At 33.9% G+C, this 17,459-nt stretch overlaps 1 long non-coding RNA gene across 1 annotated transcript in view; it reads right to left on the bottom strand.

The window, feature by feature from the left end:
• Positions 1-298: 298 nt before the first annotated feature.
• The window catches only part of LOC309634618, a 181,867-nt gene continuing 164,706 nt past the window's right edge, over positions 299-17,459 (bottom strand). Inside the window, exon 3 of the long non-coding RNA XR_014248247.1 lies at positions 299-16,973. This is a non-coding gene — a long non-coding RNA (uncharacterized lncRNA). The remainder of the gene's footprint in view (positions 16,974-17,459) is intronic.

The following is a 17,459-nucleotide window of genomic DNA, read 5'->3' as shown; positions in this document are numbered from 1 at the left end:
TCAGAACATAGAAAGCAGCATGAAGCCCCAGGACTCTCAGGTCCCCAGGTTATGCCTGATTGGATAGGAATCACCCCTGGAAACAAAGATCTCCTTCTCTAGTACTGTGATTTCTAGAAGCAATAATTGTTTAGAGATAGAAAACAAGGAAATCCAGAGTGAATAAATTTATGGGGATTTGTAGGGATCCACTATTGTGAGGACTTGAAGATTCTTTTGACCGAGGATGTGGTTATATATCAAATCAAAATGTAACTGCAATGACCATCTCTCTCTCTCTCTCTCTCTCTCTCCCCCCCCCCCCCCCCGCTTGCTCCCGCTCTCGCTCTGTCTCTCATGCACATTTTGCCAGAGCCTTGAAGATTTTACCTCTGTTACCCAGATTTTCAGTTTTGGCTCTCAAGGAGTTAATTTATTAGTTAGGTACTGCTCTTGCATTTTGGATTTAATATCATCAGTGGATGAAAGATTTTGGATGTACAAAACACACAGACCTGACCAAAATAAGAAATATAACTTTATTTTCCTACTCACACATTTTTTAACTGTGTATTAAGTATCATGTACATTATTAATTTAAAAATAAAACATTCAGACTGTAGTAATATAAAAAGAAAATTTCATACAGCCCCTGATCTTGTATGTTCCTTGGATGGTACAGGGGTTGGCAAACTATGGGCCAGATTTGGTCCACAGCACATTATACAGCTTATCAGCTAAGAATGATTTCTGCATTTCTAAATGTTTGAAAAAAAATAAAAGAAAAATCGTATTTCATTACACATGAAAAGTATATGAAATTCAAATTTAGCACTTATAAATAAAGTTTTATTGGAACATTTGGGTATTGCCTATATGTCTGCCCTCAAACTATAATGAAAGTTGGTTAGTTGCCACCAAGACCATATGGCTTGCAAAGCCTAAAATATTTACTACTAGTCCTTTACAGAAAACAGCTGCCAAGCCCTGGAATAACGGACGCCTTTATTTATAGCTGACTCTCCATCTTAATTTGGCATCATTCACTATTTTCTCTGTTGGCTCTTCCTCTAACTTCTTGATACGATTATCAATTATCTTTCTCCTTAGACGTGATTTCCCTGAGTTCGCTCATGTTAACTCTTTTGGTTCTGTCATTTAAAGAAAAGTGTGAAGAAAAAGAGGGAAAGAATACCAGGTTCCCTGTACTTTTGGGGGACATAGAATCAGAGCTGAGATTTCAAGGTATACCCAGATTTAGACACTCTCCATCAGATTTGGGCTATCCTAACATTTTCTGTTTTTCCCTTCTTTGGAAAGAGTGAAACATTTTCTCTCCTGTTTTGTAACCCATGCCTAATAGCTTGTCAGTTGGCCTATAGTTTTGTTTGTTTCAGAGAAGTCCAAAGTTACACCCTGCAGGATATTTAGAGAAGACAGTAACAATCTAGCAGTCATTTAGGAGGTCCCTTAGGGTGCACAGTGATCCATTATTTTTGTTTCTTTGTGGTTTAAGATACAGTTTTGCCAACAACAAGAATTTACTGTATAGCACAGGGAACTATATTCAGTATCTTGTAATAAACTATAGTGGAAAAGAATTGGAGAAAAAAGAAATATATATACACACAAACATATATGTATAATCGAATCACTTTGCTATACACCTGAAACGAACACAATATTGTAAATCAACTATACTTCAATTTAAAAAAATTAAAAAGATACAGTGTTGCCATTTGATATAGGACTGCTTACTAACCTACCATTTTCTAGCAGGTATTTTAGTGTATGATAAAAGTAATGCTTGATTAAAATGAATCTTGTTTCCTAGAGAAATCAGCATGGCACAGCATTTTTGCTATTTGTAAGCTCCCTTTGAAACTATCTATAGCACAGTAAAACTAGGAATAAGAAGCACTATGGACACACTGTACAGCATCTTCCTGAGGTGTTTCATCCACAGGAACAGCTTCGGAGCTGTGAAAGCATTTCTTTAAGTGCTTTGAATTTAAATTTGTGCAATGTGTTAATTATTACTCTATTTATAGAATGTTTCTTGGCTCACATACATTTTGAAGAAAAAGATAAACTCATTGTATGGTATTTTTAAATGTATTGCATCCTGAATAAATGTTAGATAGTGGATCAATTTTTATAGCACAACCAGCTATTTTAAAGCACAACTAATACCTATTGTTTTTCTTAAATGTGTTAATATTCCTAAACTTTATAAATGTATCTTTCACTACTATTTAAAGGATTGTAGTAAAAAAAGAAACAAAAACCCAAAGTCCAGTGCAAATAAGATATTTGTGATGGCGAAGGATTAATTACCAAAGTGTTTTATAGCAGCCTCCAGTACTGACATTACATTACATGTTTATTTGTTTCTTGTCTGTCTTCCTCATTTAATATGTCTCATTAGTGGGAGCTTCAGCCTATTCACCGTGTTCCCATCACCTAGAGTCATGCTTGATACATAGTAGGTGCCCAATAAATATTTATTGAATGAGGGAACTGTGAGGCATTAGTCTGCAAAATTAACATACAATGGATGATATGAATTCTCTGCAGAAATTACTTTAAATGTCTTCATAATTCCAAGTTGAAAAAAAGACAAGAAAATCAAAGCCCATTTTGACAATAAGAGGAAGCTGTAGCTTTATTGGTGATGGTAACAATCGAACAAAGGACATGTTTACACAGAAGTCAGGAAAAGGGAGTATACAGGTAAGAATTTGTCAATGTTTTATTTGCCTTCAGGGGAGAGATACTCTGAACACAGGACTTGAGGAAATAGACCACACCCCCCTTACCAGTAGACTTGGACTTGATTGACCAGTCTCCATGATGTCTCTACAAATACATAAATCATATTCTATTTAACTATATATGAGTTTGGTAAGAGTTTCCTTAAACTGACCACCTTTGAGCATGGTGCTTTGATTGTTGCCATTTTGCTAAACTGTGACATCTTGCCAGAGGCTAATCAGCTTTCTCAGGTTAGAGTTCTATTTTGCTACCGTCTAATCTTCCAGAGGACAGAGATCCGTACAGTATCAGAGTTTAGTATGTTATTGATATTATCTTAGTAAGATTTAAGGTAGGTTATGCTGGGGTAACTAAAAAACAAAAACTACAAAACTATGCCAAACACTCTTCTTTCATTATTGCATTATCTCAGACTTGGGTTTTTCTCCGTAGGAAGGCTTTTAGATAAGAATTCAATTTTTTATACATATAGTGTTCTATACTACTATTTCTTCGTCAGTGAACTTCTAATTTTTATCTTTCAAGGTCTGTCCACTTTTTATATTTTCAAATTTATAGGCATAAAGATACTCATAATATTCCTTTACTAGTAGCCTTCAATGTAGGAAGTATAGCTAATACTCCCCATTCTTTCCATGTACTGCCAATTTGTCCTTTTTTTCTTAACCAGTGGCTAGATATTTATCAATTTTATTGATATTTTTAAAGAACCAACTTTTGTTTTCATAAATTTTTCTCTTTCTGCTTTATATTTTATTGACTTAACTTTATCCTTATTACTTATTTTCTTCTACTTGGTTTGTGTTTAATTTTCTCTACATTTTTTAGTTTAAGTGGAAGCTAAGATCATTTATTTGACACATTTTTTCTTTTCTAGTATAAACACTTAATATTATGAATTTCCCTCGAAGTACTGTTCTTGATGTGAGCAAAAAATGTTGGTGTTTTCATTTTGATACCATTCAAAATATTTTCTAATTTTCATTGTGATACCCTTTTTGACTTGAGGATTATTTAGTAGTATATTTTAAAATTCCTAAATGTACTGCTATATTGTGTGTGTGTGTGTGTATATATTATAAATATATACAAACATATAATAATGAAAATATATCCTTTTATTAATCTTAACATACTCATTAATTTCTAGTTTAACTTTATTGTGGCCAGATAGCATCATATGTATGATTTTGATCCCTTTAAATTTATTCAGATTTTCTTTATGGAGCAAAATATATTCTACCTTGGTCAGCATTCTCTGTGAACTTGAAAAACGTGACATGTAGGTTTTATTGTTCTTGTTAGAAAGTTCTATATGTCAGTTAGACCAAGTTGGTTGAGAGTTTATTTAAGTCTTCTACATCCTTACTGAATTTTTTGTCTATTTTCTGTATCATTTTATCCATTACTGAAAGAAAAAAGTTGAGATCAGCATGCTCTCCAGCTCTAACTGTACTTTTGTCTATTTCTCTTTCGGTTTTTGTTTCATGCATTTTTAACATCTGTTATTAGGTGCAGACATATTTAGGGTTGTTATGTCTTCTCGATTTATTCCTCTATCATTATGAGATGACACCCTTTTCTTTGGTAATATTGCTTATCTCTGGTAATATTTCTTATTCCTAAGCTTTTTTGAATTAACTTTTGCATGGTGTGTATTTCTGCATCCTTTTACTTTTAACGTATTTGTATCTGTATACTTATATGGGTTTCATGCAGACTACATATAGTATCCAATCTGACAATATCTTTTTTTATTAATTTTTATTGAGTATAGTTGATTTACAGTGTTGTGTTAGTTTCTGCTGTACAGCAAAGTTAATCAGTTATACATATACATATAACCACTCTTTTTAGATTTTTTTCCCATATAGGTCATTACAGAGTATTAAGTTCCCTGTGCTATACAGTACGTTCTTGTTAGTTATCTATTTCATATATAATAGTGTGTATATGTCAATCCAAATCTCCCAATTTATCCCTCCCCCCTTTTCCCCTTGATAACCATAAGTTTATTTTCTACACCTGTAACTCTATTTCTGTTTTGTAAATAAGTTCATTTGTACCCTTTTTTTAGATTCCACATATAAGCGATATCATATGATATTGTCTTTCTCTGACTTACTTCACTCAGTACGACAATCTCTAGGTCCATCCATGTTGCTGCAAATGGCATTATTTCATTCTTTTTTTATGGCTGAGTAATATTCGATTGTGTATATGTACCACATCTTCTTTATCCATTCATCCATCAATGGGCATTTACGTTGCTTCCATGTCCTGGCTATTGTAAACAGTGCTTCAGTGAACACTGGGGTGCATGTATCTTTTCGAATTATGGTTTTCTCTGGATATATGCCCAGGAGTGGGATTGCTGGGTCATATTGTACCTCTATTTTTAGTTTTTTAAGGAACCTCCATACTGTTCTCCATAGTGCTTGTATCAGTTTACATTCCCACCAACAGTGCAAGAATATAGTTGACTTACAACTATAAATTTGCCCTTTTCTCCACTCCCTCTCCAGCATTTATTGTTTGTAGATTTTTTGATGATGGCCATTCTGGCCGGTGTAAGGTGGTACCTCATTGTAGTTTTGATTTGCATTTCTCTAACAATTAAGTGATGTTGAGCATCTTTTCATATGCTTTTGGCCATCTGTATGTCTTCTTTGGAGAAATGTCTATTTAGATCTTCTATCCATTTTTTGATTGGGTCATTTGTTTTTTTGATATTGAGCTGCACGAGGGGTTTGTATATTTTGGAGATTAATCGCTTGTCGGCTGCTTCGTTTGCAAATATTTTCTCCCATTTTGTGGGTTGTCTTTTTGTTTTTTTATGGTTTCCTTTGCTGTGCAAAAGGGTTTAAGTGTAATTAGGTCCTATTTATTGATTTTTGTTTTTACTTTCATTACTCTAGGAGGTGGATCAAAAAAGATACTGCTGCAGTTTATGTCAGAGAGTGTTCTGCCTATATTTTCCTCTAAGAGTTTTATAGTATCTGGTCTTACATTTAGGTCTTTAATCCATTTTGAGTTTATTTTTGTGTATGGTATTAGAGAATGTTCTAATTTCATTCTTTTATATGTGGCTGCCCAGTTTTCCCAGCACCACTTATTGAAGAGACCATATTTTCTCCATTGTATATTCTTGCCTCCTTTGACAGTATCTATCTTTTAGTTGAAGGATTTAGATCACTCAAATCTAATGTGATTATTCATATGTTTAATTTTAAATCTACCATATTACTAAATATTTCATTTGTTCTTTGGTTACTTTTTTCTCCACTTCTTTTGCATCAATCATTATTTTATGATTACATTTTCTTCCACTATTGGCTTATTAGCATATGTTGTTTTATGTTTTAGTTTTCTCTATTAGGTTTGCAATATACAAATTTATCACTGTCATTATCACTTTAACTTATCACTTCAACTAGCAAGCATTGTATCACTTCCATCTAGTATAAAAAACTTCTATTTCTGTTCTCCCTGCCTTGATGCTAACATAGTCATACATTTTAGTTCTACATATGATAGAAACCCCACAACACACTGTTATTATTTTTGCCTTAAACAGCTAGTCATCTGGCACTACTCTTTTGAAAAGATTCACGTTCCCATCTGGTATCTCCTTCCTTCTGCCTGTGGAGAGTCTGATGACAACAAAGTTACTCAGCAATTTTTTTTTTTTCTTTCCTAAAAAGTCTTTATTTTGCCTTCATTTGTGAATTAATATTTTCATTGGGTATACAATTGAGGGTTGACAGATTTTTTTTTTTTCTTTCAATAATATGAAGATGCCATTTCTTGTATTCTGGTTTGCATAGTTTCTGAAAATAAGTCTCTTATCATCATCTCTTTGGTCTTCTGTATGTAATGCTTCTTTCTCTGGCTGTTTTTAAGATTTTCTTTTTGTCACCATTTTTAGAATGTCTTTATTGTTTTGTATAGTACTTTATATGTTTTCTTCTTGGAGTTTTTTGAACTTCTTGGATCTTAGGGTTTATACATTTCATCACTTTTGATTATTTTTTCAGTCCTTTTATTCTGTCTCCTCATACCTTTCCCCACCCTCTCTCTTTCTCCATATTCTGGGGTTCCAATTATATATGTTAGATAGTTTGATATTGTTCAACCAGTTGCTGATAGTTTATTTTTTTCAGTGTATCTCTCTCTCTGAACTTTATTTTGAATAGCTTCTGTTGCTATGTGTTCAAGTTCTCTGAACTTTTGCAGTGGTTCATATGCTGTTAATCCTATTAAACTAAGTATTTTCATTTTATATATTATATTTTTCATTGCTAGTAATTCTGTTGTTTTCTTTTTTACATCTTCTGTTTCTCTCATCATCATTTTTAAGCTTTCCTTTACACTCCTGAGCATATTTATAACATTTGTAATTTCTGTTTTATAGTCGCTGGCTTGCAAGTCCATAATCTGTCCTTTTTAGGTCTATTTCTATTAATTGATACTTATATCTCTTATGGGTCACATTTTCCTGCTTCTTTATATGCCTTGGAATTTTGTTTGCATGTCCTACCTAACGAATTTTATGCTGTTGGTTAGTAGATTTTGTTGTATGCCTTTAAAGGGTGTTGAATTTTTTCTAGCATTCAGTTGAGCTGTTTGAGACCAAGTTTATCCTTTCAAAATTTTCTTCAAAACTTTGTTAGGACTGATCCAAAGAAGTTTTTAGTCTTAGGCTCTCTTAGTTCATTCCTAAAGTGATACCTTTTTCTGATTCTACTCAATATTCTATGAGTATATTATGAGATTTTTCTATTCTAACTGTGGGAATGTAAAATATTTTCAACCCTCAGTGAGCAAGAGGAATTATTCAGCCTTATTCCTGGTATTTTTTTCCCCAGTCTTGGTGAGTTTTAGCCTACATGTGTTCAGATACTCAGCCAAAGACTAGAGGGAACGGCTCTACATATATCCATCTCTCTGTCTCTCTCCACCCCCCTTCCCAGCTCCCCATCCTCTTGCAGTCTGTTCCACAATTTCTAGCCATCCCTGGTCTCCCAAATTCCAATTTCTGTGTTCTCAACTCTGTGTGGCTTAAGTTGCCCTCACCTGCTCTGAGTTCTGAGAACTACTTCCATGAAGTAATCTGGAGCAATCATAGGGGTCATATTATTTGTTTCCCTTTTCTGAAGAATCACAGCCCTCTACTGCCTGTTTGAAACATCTAATAATTATAGTTTTATATATATTTTCCAGTTTTTTTGTTTTTTTTTTTAGTTTTTTAAATTTTTTATGATGGGAGAACAAGTTCCTTAGCAAGTAAGTATTTATGGACAGAAATGAAAGTCCTGTAGTCTGGTTCTGATTTGCTAATAATAAACACAGTCCATTTGTTATTTAAGGCAATGTTTCTCAAAGTGTAAGCCATGGAGCAACTGAATCAGATTAGATTGGTTGATAATGTGTACATTTAACCTACTGAATCATAATATCTGGGAGGTTGTCCTAGGATATAATTTTTTAACAAAAATCCAAATAACTGTTTTTAATAAAATTAATACACTTGTCTAAGAACATTTAACGATCATTTTAGCAACTCTAGGGTTTGCACTGAACTGTGTGTTTATGTACTTGAGTATGTGTGTATGTATATGCTCATTTTCTAGAATTGGTTCAATTGAGTACCTTTTTTGAGTTAGCAACCTGGCTCTCTAAAAATAAGGTGACATTTGTAATAAAATTATTGCTTAGACTTCTTTCAATATACTGGTATTAAAGAGAGTCCCTTTTAAGTTAGTGATTCACCCAAAGGAAAAAGTTGTGCTTATATATTGAGTTTTTCATGATCAATCCACTAATACTCACTAAGATTTACTCACTAGATTTTAAATTCTGGGAGATCAAGGACCCATTCCATCTTCTTCAGCCCTTTTATAAATTTTTACAGATTTTTGTGGATTGTGGCTGGAACATATGGGCCTTTAGTAAATATTTGTTGAACAAATGAATAATAAGAACATATATGTTAGTTCTTTAAAAAAAAAAGTATGTGGAGATTTAGGCATACCACCTAAGAGCTAACAACTTCATAGAGTATAAATGATCTTAAGTTCATAAATCATTAGTTATTATATATTTTCAAATTTTACCTGAAAATTAGGATTTGTTTCCTAAAGAAGCTGATGTTACCAACATCTGATCATCTTTTTCTTTTTTTAAAATGAAATTATTTTATTATGATGTACTAAAGTACACATCTCTAAATTCTTATTTGTTTTATTTATGGTTTCTTTTGCTATGCAGAAGCTTTTAAGTTTAATTAGGTCCCATTTGTTTATTTTTGTTTTTATTTCCATTACTCTAGGAGACAGATTTAAAAAAGATATTGCTGTGATTTATGTCAGAGTGTTCTGCCTATGTTTTCCTTTAGGAGTTTTATAGTATCCGGTCTTACATTTAGGTCCTTAATCCATTTGGAGTTTAGTTTTGTGTATGGTATTAAAGAATGTTCTAATTTCATTTTTCTACATAGAGATGTCCATTTTTCCCAAGACACTTATTGAGGACACTGTCTTTTCTCCATTGTATATCCTTGCTTCCTTTATCATAGATTAATTGACCATAGGTGTGTAGATTTATCTCTGGGCTTTCTGTCCTGTTCCATTGATCTATATGTCTGTTTTTGTGTCAGTACCATGCTGTTGTGATTACTGTAGCTTTGTAGTCAGGGAGCCTGATTCCTCCAGTTTGTTTTTCTTTCTCAGGATTGCTTTTGTTATTTGGAGTCTTTTGTGTTTCCATACAAATTTTAAATTTTGGGTTCTAGTTCTGTGAAAAATGCCATTGGTAATTTGATAGGTTTTGTGTTGAATCTGTAGATTGCCTCGTGTAGTATAGTCATTTTGACAATATTGATTCTTTCAGTCCAAGAACACTGTATATCTTTCCATCTGTTTGTGTCATCTTTGATTTCTTTCATCAGTGTCTTACAGTTTTCAGAGTACAGGTCTTTTGCCTCCTTAGGTAGATTTATTCCTAGGCATTTTATTCTTTTTGATGTGATGGTAAATGGGATTGCTTCCTTAATTTTTCTTTCTGATCTTTTGTTGTTAGTGTATAGAAATGCATATCAATATAAAATCCAAAGAAATGAAATTGTGCCTAATTTCTTATTAAATTTTATCAAGAATAATGTCTGGATGGAATTAAGTATGCTTTAACTAATATGACCTAGGCTCAATGATAAACAAGAATACAATAAATGAGAAGGCTTGAATAGACACAATAACAGAGGGATAAAAAGTTTATGAATGATCAGTCAGATGTAAATTAATAAGCAGGTAAATAATCATCATGGAAATGCAGATTATTTATTTGGACTTTTTTTAAAATAGTTTTTACCGAATGTACTTTTCCTGTCCCAGGATTTCATCTAGTATTTCACATTTTATTTAGTTATCATATCACCACAGCCTCCTCTAGGTTATGACAGCTTCTCAGACATTTCTGTTTTCGATGACCTTGAAAGTTTTGAGAACTACTGGTCAGGTATGTTCTAAAATGTCTCTTAATATTGAATTGTCTGAAGTTATTGTCATGATTAGACAGTGCTTATGGGTTTTGAGAGGAATATCAAAGAGATAAAGTGTCATTCTCATCACATCATATGGAGGGTACATACTATCAACACACAGAAAAATAAAAATGCTATTTGTTATTAAATTCCATTTACTTCCAGATCAGTTAACACGGGTTTTCTTGCACATAATACTTATTCACTCTCTCCTTGATTTACCTCTATAACATAAGTTATTTAAAGACTAATAAACAATTCCTTAGCAAGCACAAATTAACCTCTTATTTTCAGTTTTATTGTTGTTTCATGATTTGTTTAGTTTTTATTTTATTTTTATATTCTATGGAAATTCTCTAGGACAATGCTTAATAAAGCAGTGTCTTAGCGTGTGGCAGAAATATTGGTCTCAAATAAGCTTTTAGTTGCAAGGCTCAGAAACATCAACAGAAGCATCTGGTCAGAGGTTGGTTTTCTGGCATTGTGCTGAGACTGATAGATTGGCATTTTCTAACCTTCATTATACAAGTACCACTGGATCTTTGGTATGGGGTTTGACAATGTTAAATACTATTTTGGAAAAATAAATTTGCCTGGAGTTAAGTACATTGTATGCTAAAGAATGACACTAAGAAAATAAATTTAGTTGCTGAGGGACTTACCTTCTAAAAATTACATTTGTTCTTTTAACTCTTTGAGATTTTTAAGAGTGGGGAATTATAAAAATTCGTTTTAATCTGATCATCTCTTTTGAAGGATGCTACAAATATCTGATCACACATGCACACTATGCATGTATGTGCATACTTTCTCATCCCCATATGAAATATGAAATATTTGGCCATACAAAGCAAGATTAAAATAAAGGTGAAATTACTCTTTCATAGATCATACTTTGCAATCTTAATTGTGATTTTACGTTTTAAAATAAAGCACGTTAACACATATGAGATAACATATCAAAATAGCTCAGTTGTGGAAAGGGCATTAACGTACTTTTCCGATCTATAACTTTAATGACCATAAGAGGATACACAGGGTAGAGTAAATGCAGAGATGGGTGTAGTGTGTGGTTGAATAGCAGGCTTTCCAACATCAATCTGCCACCTCCTTCAATAACGTTTCGCCTGACAAAGCTTTAGTTTAACTGGCCTTAAATCTCAGTTCTCTGCAGGAGGCAGGGATCATTGCCAGGAGCGTCTCCTCTTATTAATACAGTCAGCTGATACACTTTGACAGGCGCTTATGCATATTTCAAAATATTGAAAGGGGTCAATCTCGGCTAAACCAGAATTTGCCTAATTGCTCTTGCTAGCTTCCCATGGGATATTAGACAGCAACAATGTGGGACGGAGCAGTATCAAGCTTTCCTAACAAGTTCTGCAGCTTAGTGACCCTGCTGACAAATGACCTTTCAACGCTCTACTGTCAAATACCTAAATAGCAACTCTTCCCTCAGCATAAAAAGTTAGGATCATTAGGAGTGTGAAACTTTATGGAAATCTCTAATGGGGTTTTGAGTTTTCAGCAAGATGAATTATCACTTAGTTAAATATCACCTCCCCTCATACCCCATCTCCACTGCTTCAATTATAATTTTTCTAAAACCATAACACTCAAGGCAACACCTGCTTACCTAAAGCTTTTCCTCTAAAGATTCACTACATATGAAATTGCTTGTCACCTCAGAGCTATAAGGTGAAGGTAGCAGAAATAAGCACATGGATCCTTTTAAAAGCAAAGAGGTACATTTAAAGTTACTGAAAGTTGCTCCCTAAAAAACATAAACAGTCAACTTCATTGTTTTAACCATTAAAAGATTACTAATACACAAGTCCCTTTGTCAAATATACAAACAGGACTCCAGTCACCATTGTAATCTGTAGACGTTAAAGGGTCAAAATTTAGTCAAAATTAGTCAAAATTTCACTAATTCCTTCTAGCTGTGGTTTGAGTTCATGAAGTTAGGTTGAACTTATGAAGTTAGGATTACAGAATATTCTCATAATATAATTGGATTTATTAACTTAGTTCCATAACAAAAATGCAAATTAGCTTACCAGTGTTTTATAATAGACCTCTTTAGACTCAATAGAATAGCTCTGTTGTTCTTGTTGTTTTCAAATGGTTGCTGCTAAGGCTATGTATCTTTTTATTTAGGTTAATGCTTTTCTTACACTATTATTAATACTATCAATTTGTTTAATATATCTTCTTTTTAATAAACCTATTCTGATAGTGTGAAAGCCTTTTGCTTAAATGAGTTCTCTTAACTATTTCCACAGTAACACATGCTCTTTAAAAAAAATCCTTTCTGCTGCTTTTCATTAAAATGTGATTTATTTTCTCTAAGAAATGGGCATATTTGGTAAAAGAGAAAAATAATATACTGTAAAGTAGTTATGAAAAAGAAAGGAAGGAAAAAGAAGCATATCAACTTCGTATTTTGAAGTTTATCTTGTTGTTTCTATTGCATTTATCAACAGTAAATGTAGGTCCATATGCAAAATTTATGGTAAAATGCTGCCATTCTTGCTCTGGGAGGTGATCTGGTGATATAAGTATCCATAGATATATATCCATCTACATATATATACCTGCACATTTGTATGTATCCACATACATATACACACACTCACATACACTTAATATTGGGTTGGCCAAAAAGTTAGTTCGGGTTTTTCTGTAACATCTTACGGAAAAGCCTGAATGAACGTTTTGGCCAACCCAGTATATAAAACATATACGGTAGCCTACTATTGGTTTAGTTAATCTTTTAACATAATGAGCAAAAAGTGTATTTTAATGTGAAGTATTATAGATACTGGAGTTGTGGTTTAGGGTTAGTCTCTCTTTAATATTAGGTGACAATAGTGAAATGGTAAATAAATGCCCAATCTGATTTTCTAATCATTGACCTATATTTAAAAAGTGCCCAACAAGCCATTGATCCTTTCAATTCTCTATCACCTGCCATATTTTCTAAGCATCCTTCTGTTAATTTAGAATAAACAATGATTTCAATAAAACTGAGAAATTTTCTTGTGAGGAGTCATTTCTTGCTAATTTACTGCTTCATCTCTTGAGAGAATTAGGCAATTCTCAAGCCACTGAGCTGCCTTTTGCATTCCAACCAACCCTATACTTACTGAATGAGGGAAAAAAGGATAATCAAATAAATATGATGTTTAACTATTTCAATGTATTTATAAGGATTTCTGTTGCATGGCAACTTTCATCTTCATTTTAAAAAGTTTTCTCCATTTGGATATTTTTCTCCTATTTGATGAAATGAGATTTCTAAGTTTAATTGTAGCAATGCAACACATAGCCAAAGACATATACAACTAGGGTTCAGATAAAAGAATAGAATGCCCCATTAAATTTACATTTCTGATAAACAAGGAATTTTTTTTAGTATAAGTATGTCCCAAGTATTGTATGGTACATACTTATAATAAAAAAATTATTACTTATTTATCAGAAATTCAAATTTAATTGGGCCTTCTCCCCTATCCTTTTTTAAAAAGTCACTGAATCTAGCATGGCACCTCTATAAAAGTGATCTCTGACATCACTGACAGATCATGATTCTTCTTTGTAAATTTCAACCCACAGAACAAAATACATGAGGAATGATATTACCCCTAAAATGTTAGGACACATTTCTCATTTTATTGTCTCAGAGGCTGGTTGATTTCATTGAAAATGACCAGAGTCTTCATTAACTGGATTATTAAATCCCAGTCAGGAGAAAGATGTATGGGTATGAGTGATTTTTTAAAATATAAAAATCTAAACATCAAGTAAAAAGGCTTCTTTTTTTTTTCCTTTTCTATTTTTCCTTTCCTTTTCCTTTTCTTCAGCTTTACATAAAGACCTTGCTGAAGGCTGGAGGCTGTCAGGTGGACATGAGAGGGGTCACCTTATCACAGTAACAGGTGCCGCAGGCAGCCATAGCAACTTGACTCCAGGCACAGGGCTCTGGGCTCAGACCTGAACGTGATGGGCAGAGGCCCTGGGGATGGACCCACCAGGCAGTTGTGGCCCCTTAGTCCTGAGATAGCTCTGGAGCAAGGAGGTGCAAATAAAGTTTTTATGGTACTATTTTCTGGGTCCAGGGAGGATGAAGTCAGATCAACAACTATTGATCTATTTTAGACTTTATAATGAATATTCATACAAAGGTGAAATATCTGCCAAGCAGCCTGCCTGGTGATTAGGAGTCTAACAGAAGGACATTTTCTGCAGCAGCTGTTAAAATTAAGCTTGGAAATGAAAAATCCCATTACAGATAGCATTACTTTTTCACGTAGGACAGTGCATAAAGCTCCTAAAATAAAACTCAAGGTTCAAATCCATCTGTCTTAGTGTTAGCTGAGAGTTGAAAATGCAATGGCTTAAGTCAGAGCCACCTTGACAGGTCTGTGCTTTATGAGCACAGTCTCTGTCTCCATTTTCCAGTTATATTCCAAAAGGCAGAGAGAAGAAATAATCCCTCTTAAGATGGCAAATGACATTCCTCCCCTACTGTAAATTTTCTGATAAACTCTGTGAAGTATATTTGCATTGAGAAACAGAGCCCATTAATAATTACTATGATTCAGGAATTATTAATAATAATTATTAAAGTGGTACCTATGTAAAGCAAATTAGGATGATGTTTAAAACTCAAATGCCTTACTTGGCAATGTTATTTTTGTATAATATAGCCTGCTTATAGACAAACTTCTCATTTTCAAATGATATTAAAAGAGAAAACTTTTATTTTGCTTTGATGTTTGTAAACAGAAGTACTTTCTAGCTGCACACTAGTTCTCATTGTATCTTGTCAATGATTCAACAGGAGACATACACACACACACACACACGTGTGTGCGCAGAGGGGAGGGAAGAGTATATAAATTTATAATTATTAGGAAGACGAAAATTGTGACTTTTAATATGTAAAAAGTATCTAATGAAGGTTTGCAAGTGAACATGCATGGTATCCCAGTCCTAAAACAGAAATCCAGGCAACCACTTATGACCGTGTGCTTGTACATATTCACTTATTATGACTATTGAACATGATTGCACTTTTTGAATCACATTAAACACCTTTATCAAATATTTTTGTCATTGTTATTCCTCTTATGGGAATTATGTTTTGTTCTGTCCTACCATATAACTTTATAATAAACTCTAGATTGTAGGCTCTACTGGTAAAAATATAATCCCCATTCCACTGAGAGAACAGATCCAGCTCCATTTTACTTCATTGTTTATATGTCAGATACATTCATTATTATCATTCATATGTAGATCCAAGAAGAGTTCTTGTAGGTCCTTTGATTTTCATAATAAATATCAGTGCTTTATAAGTGTGAAGTAAAAACTAACTAAGGCAGTCTAGCAGCTCTTTAGTGTGCTAGAGTGTATCCTTCTTTTGAAAAACAGTGCCTACCTTGTTTGTTTGTTTTAATTGTATTGATAGTTGGTTTACAATATATATTAGTTTCAGGAGTACAACATAGTGATTTGATATCTTTATAGGTTATATTCCATTTAAAGTTATTATGAAATATTGGCTATATTCCCTGTGCTGTACAATATGTCCTTTGTGCTTATTTATTTTATACAGAGTAGTTTGTACCTCTGAATCCCCTTCCCTTATCTTGCTCCTCCCCCTTCCCCACTGGTAACCACTAGTTTGTTCTCTGCATCTGAGTCTGTTTCTGTTTTGTAATATTCATTCTTCTGTTTGTTTAGATTCCACATGTAAGTGAAAGCATACAGTATTTGTATTTCTCTGTTTGACTTACTTCACTAAGCATAACACCTTCCAGATCCATCCATGTTTTTGCAAAGGGTAAGATTTCATTTTTTTTTTTTACGGTTAATATTACATTGTATATATCTTGGCTATTATAAATAAGTGCCTGCCTTTTAATAAATGGAATGAGAATGAATATAGGGCTCCACCACTAAGTTGTGGGGTCTTTTGTTATGCAGCAACAGGTAATTGGAACAGACTTCTCCTCTACTAGAAACCAGACTTGGTTCTAGAGCAGGGCAGGTCTCTGTGTGAATGACACCTCAACTACACGGATTTTGACCTTCCATCCTCTGGGTGTGACTGGCCTTACTCCCAACAATTGGAAGTATTCGTATCTAGGTATAAGGTAGGAGCTGGAACAGACAATTAATTCCCCTTCTGTAAAAAAAAAATTTAAAAAGTTACTATTTGATTTTCTATTTGCTTTGAGTTCTGGCCCTCTCATGCCCTTACTACTTCTCCTTAAGCTAGAGCTGTGCCTTTGGCTCTCAGATCAGCATTTGAAACAGGTTAGCTACTGCCAGACACACTGATGATCTGGCTGAAACTCCACATAATACCCATTCATAATTACCTTTCTCCTTGCTCAGCCTCTCTGATGGGTATGCACTGGAGCCAGAATACTGCTAAAATACATTAAGACAGAAAAGAAGGTAATTAACTTTGGATGCTGTCTTAGTTTGCTGGAGCTGCTATGACAAAATACCATAGACTGGGTCGCTTAAACGACAAACATTTATTTCTCACAGTTCTGGAGTCTGGAAGTCTGAGATCAGGGTGTGAGCATAGTTGGGTTCTGATGAGGGTTCTCTTCTGGTTGGCAGACAGCCACCTTCTGGCTGTGTGCTTAGAGGCCCTTTCCTAGGTGCACATGCAGAGAGAGAGAGAGCGCGTCTTATAAATGGACTTACTCTCTCAAGAGGGTCAGACCCTCATGACCTAATCTAAATCTAATTACGTGCTGAAGCCCTTTCCTCCAAGTACTTATCACACTGGAGATTAACACTTCAAGATATGAATTTGCGGGAATATAAATATTTAGTCTGTAACAGATGGTATGCAAAAAAGGCGTTAACATAGCAGTCTTGAGACTGCTGTCCTTAGAAAGGCCTGCTTGCAAGGTTGGCCCTTGGGTGATGTTGAAGAACTTAGATTTTGGGATTGCTCCAACCAATCCCTTACTCATAAGAGGGGCTCACTGTGCTTGAACTTTTTGAGCAAACAATGTGGTTTATGCTGAACAACTGCTTTCCTTCTGAAAGTGTGGAACTTTGGTATGTGCTCAGCCGAGGGTGCCCATGTGACCAGCCCCCAGTGGAAACCTTGGGTAATGAGTCTCTAATGAGC

Source organism: Balaenoptera borealis (assembly GCF_965194805.1).
Source record: "Balaenoptera borealis genome assembly, chromosome: 9".
Classification (NCBI taxonomy): Eukaryota; Metazoa; Chordata; class Mammalia; order Artiodactyla; family Balaenopteridae; genus Balaenoptera; species Balaenoptera borealis.
Note: the sequence above shows the minus strand (reverse complement) of the source record. Positions and strands in the feature narration are given on the sequence as shown.